Source organism: Hemitrygon akajei, chromosome 4 (genome assembly GCF_048418815.1).
Source record: "Hemitrygon akajei chromosome 4, sHemAka1.3, whole genome shotgun sequence".
NCBI lineage: Eukaryota > Metazoa > Chordata > Chondrichthyes > Myliobatiformes > Dasyatidae > Hemitrygon > Hemitrygon akajei.
In genome coordinates, this window is record NC_133127.1 from 189,657,348 (window position 1) to 189,670,201 (window position 12,854).

General features: G+C 42.5%; 1 protein-coding gene across 4 annotated transcripts in view; it reads right to left on the bottom strand.

Moving 5' to 3' along the window:
- The window catches only part of nlgn4xa (neuroligin 4 X-linked a), a 343,262-nt gene that overhangs the window by 206,746 nt on the left and 123,662 nt on the right, over nucleotides 1–12,854 (bottom strand). The gene's annotated exons all lie outside the window — the stretch shown is intronic.

The window sequence follows — 12,854 nt, forward strand, 5'->3', positions numbered from 1 at the left end:
CGGTCCACGGCTTCCACTTGTGCCATGATGAGTACACTGTCAGTGTGGAGGAGCAACACCTTGTATTCTGTCTGGGTAGCCTCAAACCTGATAAATGAATATCGATTTCTCCTTCCAGTAACAAAAATGTTCCCTCCCCCTTCTGTTATCCACTTTAGCCTCTTACATCTTCTCACCTGCCTATTACCCCCACTGTCCCCTACTCCTTCCCCTCCTTGTGTTGTCCTCTCTCCTCTCCTATCAGATTCCTTCCTCTCCAGCCCTTGTACATTTCCCACCCCGCCCCTGGCTTCTCCTATAACTTTCTAGCAATCGTTTTTCCCTACCCCCACCTTTTTATCTGGCACCCTTCCTTTCCAGTCCTGAAGAAGGATCTCGGTCTGAAATGTTGACTGTTTAGTTATTTCCAAAGATGCTGCCTGGCCTGCTGAGTTCCTCCAGCATTTTGTGTGCAATACGTTGTGTGCAAGTCCATAAGATATAGAAGCAGAATTAGGCCATTTGGCCCATCAGGTTGGGTCCACAATTTCAACATGGCTGATCCATTTTTCCTCTTAGCCCCAACCTCCTGCCTCCCCCCCCCCCCCCCAATCTCCATATCCCTTCATGCCCTGAGCAATCAATAATCTATCAACCTCTGCCTTAAATATACATAAAGACTTGGACTCTACAGCAGTCTGTGGCAAAGATTTCTACAGATTCTCCATGCTCTGGCTAAAGAAATTCCTCCTCATCTCCATTCTAAAAGGACCCTCCTCTATTCTGAGGTGGTATGCTCTGGTCTTAGACTTCTCCACCATAAGAAACATCCTCTCCACATCCTCTCTATCAAGGCCTTCTACCATTCGATAGGTTTCAATGAAGACACCTCTCATTCTTCTGAAATCTTGTGAATACAGGGCCAGAGCCATCAAACACTCTTCATATTACAATCTATCCAACCCTGGAGTCATTTTTGTAAACCTCTTTTGAACCCTCACCAGTTTCCACACATCCTTTCTAAAAGAAGGGGCCCAAAACTGCTTGCAATACTCTAAGTGAGGCCTCACCAGTGCCTTATAAAGACTAGATATTACATCCTTGTTTTTATATTCTTATCCTGTTGAAATGAATGCTAACATCACCGCAGAAACAACCAGCAAACTAACCTTTAGGGAATCCTACACAAGGACTCCCAGGTCCTTTGGTACCTCAGTTATTTTGTATTTTCTCTCCATTTAGAAAATAGTCAACCCTTGCATTTTTTCTGCTAAAGTACAATGACCATACACTTCCCGACATTGTTTTCCATCTGCCAATTCTTTGCCATTTTTCTAAACTAAGTCCTTCTGTAGCATCTCTACTTCCTCAAAGCTACCTGCCCCTCTACCTATCTTCATATTATCTGCAAATTTTGTAACAAAGCCATCAATTCCATCATCTATATCATCATATAACATAAAACAGTCAACATATAACAGTCCTGTGGAACACTACTAGTCACTGGAACAGGTCCCTTTACTCCCACCAGTCAGTCACTGCATTATCCATGTTAGATCATTTCCTGTCATACCATGGGCTCGTAGCTTGTTAAGCAGCCTCATGTGTGGCACCTTGTCAAAGGCCTTCTGAAAATCCAAGTACACAATATAAACCAATTCTCCTTTGTCTTTCCTGTTTATTATTTCTTCATAGAATTCCAACACATTGGTTAGGCAAGATTTTCCCTTGAAGAAACCATGCTGACTGGCCTATTTGATCATGTATCTGAAAGTACCCCAAAATCAAATAATTAACAATCGATTCCAACATCTTCCCAGACACTGATGTCAGATTAACTGGTCTTTAAGTTCCTTTCTTCTGTGTCTCTCCTTTCTTGAAGAGTGGAGAGAATTTGCAATTTTCCAGTCTTCTGGAACCATTGCAGAATCTACTGATTCTTGAAAGATCATTACTAATGCCTCCACAATCTCTTCAGCCACCTCTTTCAGAACTCTAGGTTTACACCATTGGGTCCAGGTGACTATGTGCTTTCAGATCTTTCAGTTTCCCATGAACCTTCTCCCTAGTAATGATAACTTCACATACTTCATAAGCCCTGACACCCGGAACTTCCACCATACTGCTTGGGTCTTCCATGGTGAAGACAGATGCAGAATACATATTCAGTTCATCCACCATTTCCTTGTCCCCCACTACTACCTCTCCAGCATCATTTTCCAGAGGTCCAATATCCACTGTCACCTCTCTTTTACACTTAATGTACCTGAAAAAACCTTTGGTATTCTTTTTAATATTATTGGCTAGCTTACTTTCATATTCCATCTTTACTTACTTAATGACTTTTTTCTTGCCTTCTGTTGGTAGTTTTAAGCTTCCCAATCCTCTAACTTCCTATTCATTTTTGCTCTATCATATGCTTTCTCTTTGGCTTTTATCTTGGCTTTGACTTCTCTTGTTAGCCATTATTGTGTCATCTTGCCTTTAGAATACTTCTTCCTCTTTGGGATGTATATATCCTGTGCCTTCCAAATTGCTTCCAGAAATTCCAACCATTGCTGCTCTGCCGTCATCCCTGCCAGTGTTCTTTTCCAATCAATTCTGGCCAACTCCTCTCTCATGCTCCTGTAATTTGCTTTACTCCACTGAAATACTGATACATCTGACTTTAGTTTCTCCCTCTCAAATGTTAGGGTGAATTCAATCATATTGTGATCACTTCAGGGTTCTTTTACCTTGAGTTCTCTGATCAATTCTGGTTCATTTCACAACACACAATACAAAATAGTTGATTCTATAGTGTGCTCAACCATGAACTGCTTTACAGATTTCCCCTCTTGGGTCCTGTGCCAACCTGATTTTCCCAATCTACCTGCATATTGAAACCCCCATGACCATGACCCATAAACCCCCATGACCATGACAATTGTAACATTGTCCTTTTGGCATGCATTTTCTATCTCCTGTTGTAATTTGTAGACCACATCCTTTTTCGTGTTTATGATTAAGAGCCTCCTGCAATTCTTGATAATGATCTTCATTATCTGTGATACTACATTGTTCCCATGTTCCTGTGTCAATCCAATATTCTGGCATCACTGGTTTAATAGCATGGGTAGGGTAGTAGTGTAATGGTCAGTGTTATGCCTTAGTAGTGGTAGGCCACTGTAGGTCAGAGTCGACATGGATGTTGCATCCTGGCTGTCTGGAAACACAAGACCGGGTCGTACAATATGGAGAGCAAGCGGTTGCCCTTCTCTATGCAACTGATGAACCCAAAGGAACGGCACAGACCAATACAGTTTGGCACCAGCAGCATCGCAGGAGTTGCCAGTCAACGTTGAACTCAACTTAGGACTGCCTTAGGGACTCCAGCTCTGGATTATTCCCATGGGGTTTACTCCTAAAGCCTTCTGCATGAGTGGGTATAGCCACATGACAGTGGAGGTTTGAAATCAGAATTTTTCTAATCCAAGATGCGCTGTCAACCATGGCTGATGAGTCCCATCTGCCTGAAGTGACAAGTTTTAAGGCACCAGTAACCTGCCTTTGTCCCTTCTCCTGTCAGTAGAAAGGGTTCTGTCGGACTTAGTAGCTTTTTAATGCCTCAAAAAGGTGGTGTCCATCATTAAGGACCCCACCACCCTGGACATGCCCTCTTCTCAGTGCTGACATCAGGAAGGAGGTACAGAAGCCTGAAGGCACACACTCAGTGATTCAGGAACAGCTTCTTTCCCTCTGCCATCCAACTTCTGAATGGACGTTGAACCCATGAACATAATCTCCCTACATTTTTATTTCTATTTTCGCACTAATTATTTAACTTAACTATTACATATATATTTTTACTGTAATTCCATTTTTTTCTGTTACCATGTAATGCATCCTACTGCCACCACAAAGTTAACAAATTTCACAACATATGCTGATGATATTAAACCTGATTCTGATTCTGATATACATGTGACAGATCAAGCTAATTTTTATTTTTATAATGTCTTTACGTTGTCTGGGTATTCTATATCATTCCATTCTAAATAAAAATTTTCCTTTGTTCTTTTACAGAAATCTAATTCAATGATGCAGTCACAATGATAATGCATTGAGCTGGTAATTGTTTTTATGATAATTAAAATCTCCATCATGGTACACTTTCTTTGGGCTTTTCATTAAATTAGCCCAGAGACATAAACCAGAAGATGTCATGACTGTGCCTCACGTTGACTGCAGTAATTAATCTTTACCTAATAAAAGGGACTATTTCCACATGCGGTATACCCATCACTTGTAAAATTAAAAGGAAAATCTAATTGAAACTGATAACTGGTGTACATTCAACAATAACTATAAAAATATTGACTTTCTACACGAGAAAGTCTGGCGATGCTGGCAATCCAGAGTAACAGTCACAAAATGCTGGAGGAACTCAGCAAGTCAGGCAGCATCTATGAAAATGAATAAATAGTTGCCGTTTCGTGCTGAGACCCTTCTTCAGGACACATTTTATACGTTTCGTTGGTACAGCAAATGCAGCGGATAAGTCATGTAATCTGGATGCATAACCCGTGTCTCCTCAAACAAACACTTTACTTCCAGTTGAAGGAAGGTCGGTAAGTCCCAGGTGGGCAAAGGAAAACGTTTTAAAGCTAACATCAAAGTCAGCCTGAAGAAATTCAACATTACATCTAAAAAGTGGGAAGATATTGTCCTCAATAGATACACCTGGAGGAAATCTGTTCAAGAGGGAGCTGTGCTACATAAGAACAAATGCCACTGCACCTCAGAGAACAAACAGCAGATGTGAAAGGAGAGGCTGAACAACCAGATGACCCACCACTTACTCTCACCCACAATGGTCCTGGTTTGGTCTCTACAGTCACCTGGGGACTCACCAATAGACAACCCCTTCGGAAAACATCATACTCGACTCCAGTGATCGCACTGCTACTATCACTGCAGTGTAGATTATCTATCTATCAATATAAACATCTTATCATTTAACTTTCACAGAGTTTGCACTGATCTCTTGCTTCTATAGACAGTGGGAGAATGGTACAATGTATATCAAATTCATTTATTTCTGTTTTTGAAAGGTTTTGCCAAATACAGGCCAAGGCATTAACGGAATCCCATAGGAACTGGGGGTGAAGATTGGATTTGCTGGTGGGGTGCTGGGTCACTGAAAGACCTAATGGTGGATCTACTTGCTCCTGGGCATGACCATTCACAAATCAAGGCAGCGGACAGTCGAGGGATATGCCCGAGCCGACTGCCTGCCCCTCTTGCAGGGTTATGTTCAAGCCCAAGTGTCCTTGGTGAGGAAGCATACAGTTACTATGGGCACAGTGGGGTAGTTCTGAGAATTGTGGTCCACCCAAGGAATAGAGTGCTTTGTAGATGATAGTAACCATATTTTAATATGAAATTGTAAGTAATTTTGTAAATCCCAGTCCTTCTGTGTATTTTTGTGAGTGAGGTAGTAAATTGGATTAGACATTGGCTCAGTGGGAGAAGCCAGAGAGTAGTAGTGGAGGATTGCTTCTCTGAGTGGAGGCCTGTGACTTGTGGTGTGCCACAGGGATCAGTGCTGGGTCCATTGTTAATTGTCATCTATATCAATAATCTGGATGATAATGTGGTAAATTGGATCAGCAAATTTGCTGATGATACAAAGATTGGAGGTGTAGTGGACAGTGAGGAAGGTTTTCAAAGCTTGCAGAGGGATTTGGACCAGCTGGAGAAATGGGCTGAAAAATGGCAGGTGGAGTTTAATACAGACAAGTGTGAGGTATTGCACTTTGGAAGGAAAAACCAAGGTAGAACATACAAGGTAAATGGTAGGGCACTGAGGAGTGTAGTAGAACAGAGGGATCTGGGAGTACAGATACAAAATAAGTGGTGTCACAAGTAGATAAGGTAGTAAAGAGAGCTTTTGGCATATTGGCCTTTATAAATCAAAGTATTGAGTATAAGAGCTGGGATGTTATGGTGAGGTTGTATAAGGCGTTGGTGAGGCCAAATTTGGAGTATTGTGTGCAGTTTTGGTCACCGAATTACAGGAAGGATATTAATAAGGTTGAAAGAGTGCAGAAAAGGTTTACAAGGATGTTGCCGGGACTTGAGAAATAGAATTACAGAGAAAGGTTGAATAGGTTAGGACTTTATTCCCTGGAGCGTAGAAGAATGAGGGGAGATTTGATAGAGGTATATAAAATTATGATGGGTACAGAAAGAGTGAATGCAAACAGGCCTTTTCCACTGAGGCTAGGGGAGAAAAAAACAAGAGGACATAGGTTAAGGGTGAAGGGGGAAAAGTTTAAAGGGAACATTAGGGGGGGCTTCTTCACACAGAGAGTGGTGGGAGTGTGGAATGAGCTGTCAGATGAAGTGGTAAATGCGGGCTCACTTTTAACATTTAAGAAAAGCTTGGACAGGTATATGGATGAGAGGGGTATGGAGGGATATGGTACAGGTGCAGGTCAGTGGGACTAGGCAGAAAAATGGTTCAGCACAGCCAAGAAGGGCCAAAAGGCCTGTTTCTGTGCTGTAATGTTCTATAGTTCTAATAAACTTTGGTAGTTTTGTAAAGAGAAGGACAGAAGGTGAGTTTTGCTCCAGGTTCACTTTTAAATGTTGTTGAAGGGAATAAAGAAGGATGAAGGAGAAGGATGTAAAATGTGTGGCCAAGTGTGTTGCCCTGAGTTGTGTTGTTCTCTTCTCTGCACATACCCATCACCTCCGTCTGGTGTCCCTCCTCCTCCCCTTTCTCCCAGGTCCACTGTCCTCTTCTATCAGATTACTTCACCTCTTCCTCCTATCACCTCCCAGCTTCTCACTTCACCCACCTCCCCCAGCCACCTATCTCAGCCTCACCTGGTTTCACGTATCACCTGCCAATTTGTACTCATTCCCCTCTCCCTACCTTCTTATTTTGGTTTCTTTTCTCTTCCTTTCCAGTCCTGATGAAGGGTCTCGGCCCAAAACGTTGACTGTTTATTCCTCTCTACAGATGCTACCTGCCTCAACTCTGAACTGATTCCACACCCACAGACTCCACAACTCATGTCTCAGTATCATTTATTTTTTGTTTGCACACTTTGTCTTCTTTTGCACATTAGTTATTATACATTGTTTATGAAGAGACATTTTTATAAATTCTTCTTTATTTCTTTACTTTCCTATAAATGCTTGCAAGAAAATGTATCTCGAGGTAGTATTTAGTGACGTATATGCACTTTGATAATAAACTTCTTTGCTTTTGACTTTGACCTGAATTCCTCCACCATTTTGTGTGTATTGTCCTCAGTGTGTATTGGATTATTGTTGTCAACTGTACAGTGAAAGGCTTGTCTTGCACATTGTTCATGCAGATCAGATCATTGCATAGTCCATTCAGCTAGAACTAGGTAAAACAATAACAATGCAGAATAAAGTCTAAAAGCTACTGGAAAAGTGCAGGTTAATGATGAGGTAGACCGTGAAGTCAATAATCCTTCCTGTCATACTAGAGGACCCTTACAGTCTTATAACAGCAGGGTTAAAGCTGTCCTTGAGCCTGGCAGTATCTGCGTTCATGTCTGATGGGAGAGGAGAGAATGCCTGGAGTGAATGGGTTCTTTATTATTCTGGCTGCTTTACTGAGGGAGGGGGAAGGACACAGGAGTCCATGGAGAGAAGCCTGGTTTCCTGATATGCTGAGCTGTGTCTGCCAGTCTCTGTAGTTTCGCATAGTTATGCGCAGTATAGTTATCATGCCAAGCCGCTTTGCATCCAATAAGAATGTTTTCTGTGGTGTATTGGTAAAAATTGGCAAGGGTCAAAGGGGACATGCCAAAATTCTTTAGCCTCCTTGAGGAAGTAGAGGTATTGTGTTTATTGTTGATATATATACCAATTTCACCAACCCTCACAAACCCAACCCACCAATTCCACAGCCCCACTTCTTCTGCACTGTCAATGAAACATGGAGTTATATAACATTGAAACAGGCCCTGATGTTTACTGGCAAATGCATCGTTCTGTGCTTGTCAATTCTATGGACAGGATCAGAAGTAGCTGCAGAGGGCTGTAAACTCAGCCAGCTCCACCACGGGCACTAGCCTCCTTCAGCATTAGGGAAATCTTCAAAAGGTGATTCCTCAGAAAGAAGGCGTCCACCATTCAGGACTCCCATCATCCAGGACATGCAGTCAACATTGCTACCGACAGGGGGAGGCACAGGAGCCTGAGGAAACACGTTCAACGTTTTAGGAACAGCCTCTTCCCAGAGACCGAAGCACCCTAATGAAACCCATGTGGTCACGGGGTAAAAGTGCAAACCCGTTACAGACAACGGGGGGGATTTGTACCTGTCATGCTGACCACTACGCTACCGTACTGCCCCGTGCCGCTACATTACCGGCTAAGATATTTGCATTAATGAGGAGGTATTCAGGTGTGACCACTAAGTCAATGCACCCTTCATAGTTTTACAAACCTCTAATAGGCCACTGCTCAGCATCCTATGCTCTAGGCAAAACAATTCCAGCCTATCCAGCCTTTCCTTCTAACTCAAGCCACCCAGACCCAGTAACACCTCATTGTATCTCATGTTTCTTGCATTGAGTAACTGTTGCAAATTATCTTGTTCCACCACTTTACAGTAGAAATGTCATTCATAAAATAGCAGCAAATCCCTCTCTGTCAGTGTCTGCCAGCACCGATCTCCTGAGCGTATGATAGATGCCACACGGGAATATGATGCGGTTCCAATAACAGAAACTTGGTTCAAAGAAGAGGGACTCTGTTAAATATTTCCAGGTATAAAGTGATCGGGAAGGTGAAAAATTAACAGTATTAATTAAAGAAAATCAAACACCAGCCTCATTTGCCAGATACATTTACATGGATTAAGAATTGCTGTGGTGTATTGGCACAGCAACAACAACATTCAACAATTATAAATTTTTTTTAGATTTAGATTCGACTTTATTGTCATTGTGCCGAGTACAGATACAAAGTCAATGAAATGCAGTTAGCATCTAACCAGAAATGCAAAGAATAGTGTACTGTGAATAAAAAGAAAGTGCTACAGCACACAATTATAAAAGTACTGAGACAGTACAATATGGGTGCAATACTGCTTAGCGCTGTGACGTGAGGTTCAGCAGGGTCACAGCCTCAGGGAAGAAGTTCTTCCTGAGCCTGCTGGTGCGGGAGTGGAGGCTTCTGTAGTGCCTACTGGATGGGAGGACAGTAAAAAGTCCATGGTTAAGGTGAGATGCATCCTTGATGCATCCTCTTCGCCCTGCCCAGGCAGCGTTTATGGTTGATGTTCTCAATGGTGGGCAATAATAAAGAGTTATAAACAAATAAAGTTAGATGTTAGAAATACAGCTATGGAATATAATGTGTATAAAAACCAGCATGAGTTTTCAATGTAAACAGCATTATAAAATGAGTACTGATGAAAGGTCTCAGCCTGAAATGTTGACTGTTTATTCTCTTCCACAGATGCTGTCTGACCTGCTGAGTTCCTTCAGAATTTTGTGTGTGTTTCTCTGGATTTCCAGCATCTGTAGAATCTCACACATTTAGCATTATAAAAAGTAGTTTACAGTGTAGTGCGGTGGCGGGAGCAATAGATTGATGCGAGTATGGGGGTGGGGGACTATCTAGAATAGTTGATCAGACACAGTATATATAAAAAATATTATAGTGTTGAAGAGAAATGATGGTTCGCAGGAGGAGTCAATGGCAGAATCTGTTTGGTTAGAGCTGTTTATCAGTAGAGTGGACAGGACACTGCTGGGGGATATTGTACACATTACCAATCAGTGGCAGGGTGGGGATACATCTCTACCAAAGGAGATGTAAGGCACTCCTTCCCTCCGCTAGCCTGCAGGTCCCCCCTTGGGCAAGGTGTAGCACCTGTTTGCCCCCCCATCCCGATCAGGGTCACATGAAGCCATGGGAGCATGTGGTGGATGGTCATATGAGCCACTGGTTCATATCAGAAGTCCTGGTTTTGCAACAACTGATGCCAGACTGACAATCTCTGAAGAGTATTGATAATGGCTGGGGTCAACCGTTTTGTGTAGTCACTGCTCAGAAGAAAGCAATGGCAAACCGCTTCTGTAGAAAAACTTGCCAAGAACAATCATGGTCATGGATAAGATCATGATCAACCATGTCATATGACATGGCACATAATGAACAAACCAACCAACCAGTGGGAAAGATACAAAGGAGCAAAACAGAGTCATGGAACACTACAGCACAGAAGCAGGCTCCTCAGCCCTTCTAGACTACACTGATCTATTAAGCAGCCAAATAAGCAAGGAAATAACAGAGAAACTATAAGGTAGTCATAACAAGAGGCAACTATTGTAAGTAGCCCTTTGGTCCCCTCCTCATACAACCTCCCTAGATTTGTCCCATTGCAAGATTGTTTAATGTCAAGTGAAAAGGAGAATAAAATAATTGTTATAAGGTTCCAATGCAGAATTTATTAAAAAATAGGATAAAGACCACAAGCATAAAAAAATACAGTAAATATCAATATATGAGATAGCTTATGTACATGAATTGATTGTATGTCTATAAAGTGATGCTAGGTACAGAAGTGACTGAACATAAGGTGACTCTGAAATGGAATGATAAAGTAGTAGTGCTTGGGCGATGTGGTGGGATGGGTTAGTGGGTGGAGGTGTTGATCAGCCTCACTGCTTGGGGAAAGTAACTGTTTTTGAGTCTGGTGGTCCTGCCGTGGATGCTACATAGCCCCCTCCCAGATGAAAGTGGGTCAAACAGTCCATGAGCAGGATGGGTGGGATCCTTTATGATGGTACTAGCCTTTTTCCACATCCTTATGCGTATGGAGAGTGCCACGGTAGCATAGCAATTAGCGTGAACCTATTGCAGCTTATGGTGTCAACGTTTTGAGTTCAATTCTGATGCCATCTGTATAAAGTTTCAATGTTCTTCCCATGAGTACATCGCATTCCGTCGGGTCCTCCAGCTTCCTCCCACGGTCCAAAGGTATACCGGCTAGTAGGTTAATTGGTCACTGTATGTTGTCCTGCGATCAGGCTAGGGTTAAATAGGTGACTTGCTGGGCAGTACGGCTCTTTGGGGCAAAAGGGCCTGTTCCTCACTGTATTCTCAATTAAAGAAATGAATGTCTTTGATGGTGGGTAGACTGTTGCCGATGATGGATCCACATTTTAAACTGGTATCTCTTTGAAGCTTTCCTGTGCTTATCCAAATGGCATTTAAATCTCATTATTTTACCTGCCTCAACCATTATCTCTGGCACCTCATTCCAGATATACACCACACTCAGTGTGACAAAGCTGCCCTTCAGGTCTGTTTTAATTTTTTCCCTTCTCACCTTAAGATAATGCCCTCTAGTCATTGGTTCCCTTTCCCAGAGAGAAAAAAAACTATGTGCATTGACCCTACCTACTTCCCTTCTGGAGCGTTAAATTGAGCCTTTTCCTCAATTCTCCTCGGATCCTGCCACAACTTCCTCCAACCCTTTACTGAGAAGGGGTCTGGATCCTTTCTGCTCACTGTACTCAATATCAAGCTTTCCAATGAAAGAACCAGGCCCTCTTGCTTTCGGCTCTAGTTCCCGGAGAAAATTACAGTGTGCCCCAATTCTATTGTCCCATTCGGGTCAGAGAACTTATAGAACATTATAGCACAGTACTGGCCCTTCAGGCCATAATGTTGTGCCAACCTTTTAACCTACTCTATGATTAATCTAACCCTTTCCGCCTATCTACATTCATTCATTCATTATGTGCCAAATCGTATGATGTGGGCAACCATAGCCTTTCCATTAAAATAATTGTTCTTGGCAAATTTTCCTACAGATATGGTTTGCCATTGCCTTCTCTGTGCAGTGTCTTTACAAGATGGGTGACACCTCAGCCATTATCAATACTCTTCAGAGAATGTCTGCCCGGAGTCAGTTTCGCACGACTAGGACTTGTGATGTGAACCAGCAGCTCATACAACCATCCACCACCTGCTTTCTTTGCTTCACGTGACCGTGATCATGGGGCTAAGAAGGTGCTACACCTTGTCCAAGGGTGACGTGCAGGCTAGTGGAGGGAAGGAGTGCCTTACACCTCCTTTGATAGAGATGTATCTCCACCCCATTATACAGTAGCTCTAAATTTTTCTATGTGCCCATCTTCTTAAATGTCTCCAATATATCTGCTTCTACCACCACCTCCGGCAGCATGATCCATGCATCCATTGTATGAAAAACCTACCTTGGACATCCTCCTTTCCTCCAGACATCTTCAAATTATGCCCCTCATATTAGCTATTCTACTTTGGGAAAAAGTTGACTCAATCTATACATCATCATCTTGTACACCCCTATCGAGTCACCTCTCATCCACCTTTGCTCCAAAGAGAAAAGCCCTAACTCACTCAATCTATCCCGACAGGACATGCTCACTAATCCAGGCAGCACCCTGGTAAATCTCCTCTGTACCCTCTCTAAAGCTTCCACATACTTCTTATCATGAAGCAAACAGAACTGAACACAGTATTCCAAGTGTGGTCTAGCCAGAGTTTTATAGAGCTTTATTTTTGGCCAGATGGAGTTCATCAGACGTGGTAGGCAGCTCATCTAGGAGAATTCTAATCTCAAACCTCAACTGCGTTGCAGCTATACCCACTCATGGGAAAGCTTCAGAAGCAAACCCTGAGGAAAACTCCTGATTTGGAGTCCCTAAGGCAGTCCTATGTTGATTTCAATGCTGACTGGCAACTCCTGCAACACCGATGGTGCCAAATTGTATTGGTTTGGCTCATCAGCACCTTCCTAATTTAGAGACAAGAATGGCAAACTTTTTCCATTACTTGGACCTACTAGA